The sequence below is a fragment of the Arachis hypogaea genome, chromosome 16 (genome assembly GCF_003086295.3).
Source record: "Arachis hypogaea cultivar Tifrunner chromosome 16, arahy.Tifrunner.gnm2.J5K5, whole genome shotgun sequence".
NCBI classification, from domain to species: Eukaryota; Viridiplantae; Streptophyta; class Magnoliopsida; order Fabales; family Fabaceae; genus Arachis; species Arachis hypogaea.
Window position 1 is genome coordinate 149975375 of NC_092051.1, and position 1964 is coordinate 149977338.

Consider the following 1964-nt stretch of genomic DNA (forward strand, 5'->3'; position numbering starts at 1 on the left):
TCGTATTCCAATATATGTAATTTAATTCTTTTACTATCATTTAAATAGATTCATATATTTAGATAATTTTTAAATAATTATTTCAAAAATTAGTTATTTTTTTAATATATATTTATGTAAATTCTTTCATGCTAATAGTGAATGAAAATTAAATTTTTATTAAATATCTTTATCTTTTTTTTTTGTTTTTTTGCTAATTCGTTTTGAATTTTATTTATTTTATTTATCAAGGATAAAAAGGTTCGGGTGTAGTTACGTTTGTCTCCTAATTGGCGCTTGCTTCAAGAATTGATCCAAAGTTCTCTATGATGAGATTGTATAATATAATTTTTTTAAATTTTTATCAATACATCAACTTTTTTATAAGTATTTTATTTTACAAGTTTTGGTATGTTTTATACAATTATATATTCTAAATGATCATGCTAAATAATTTGCTAATTTCTAAAAAACTCATTAGATTTTTGTGGTTTTGAATAAAGTAATAAATAGACAACAACAAAATAAATCTATTTTTTTATGTCTAGAAATTAGGAGAGTATTCATCATTTCTCATTTTCTTTATATAGTAAAACTTTTTATACTAGTTTTTTTAATTGAATAATGAGACTTAATTTCATTTAGAAGAGTACACAAAAAAAACATGTTCAATTTTTCTTTAATTTGATTGATATATATGAGTTAGATTCTCATTATTAATATATATAGGAGACTTTAATGGTAGGTAATTTTCTAAGTCTCTTGTCAATGTTCCTTTTTTAAAATAGTAAAATAAAATAATATACCCTAATCTTAGAAAGATGATAGATAATTATTTAGGAAAATTTTCTAAGTGTATTAGGAATACTGGTATTCTAGTTATTTATTTTAACCGTTAATTTTAATTAATATATATTATATATATTTTTTATAATTCAAATTAACGATTAAAACAATTGAAACATTAGTGTTCTCAATACACTTAAAACTCTTCCAATTATTTAATATAATACAATTTTATAGTATACCATAAAAACAATGGATTAACTTATTTTAAGGGAGAGTGTATAATATAAGATATATATGCAATTGGGGTTGGAAATAAATGAGTAGACGACAGGTGAAGTGGGTTTTTCATTGCTTAGAGTATGGGGAGTCAAAATGGACGTAAGAGTAAGACATGGAATATTTGAACACGGAGAGAGAATATTGGAATATCATAATTATTTACACCCCTACATATATATATATATAATTAGACAAGAATGATAACGATAGAAAATCAATAAAATTAGTCAATAATAAATTAATGTAGATTTTGCAGGTGTATTTTAATTTTAAATATTTTTATGTGCTAATTTTTCGTTGGTAATTATTGATTATTTTTGTTTATTATTTGTCCCCCCTAATAACAATCCTACTAATTAGACAAATAGCTAGCGTTGAAATTCTTAACGTTATAACACCTTGGAACCTGAGAGGAACAAACAACTAACACAACACCTACTTCTACCAATTCCCACTTGCACTTTATTATTTTCCTTTTTCACAATAACCCACACTATATATGTACCTACTACTACTATACAATTAAGTATCAATTTGAATAAATAAGTAGTACTACTATTCAGAAGATAGAATTATTATTCTAGGATAGAATAATTGAGCTGTATAATATTAATTGTATTCAAAGTGTCACTTGAAAGAAAGCATATAAAGTGTTCAAATTAAAGCTATGAGATAATTTTTTTAGTTTTTGTATTTATGTGTTAGACATATTTCAGACATGATGTTTAATTGATATTTATTTAATACATGTATTTTTTATTTAATTATATATTTATGAAAAAGTATTTATTTAGATATATTTAAACACATTTAAATATGATTATGTATTGATGTAGCATTTAACTTTATTCTTAGTAATAGTATGTATATATTATTAATACAAAAAAATCTAAAATATCTTATATAATTAAAAATAA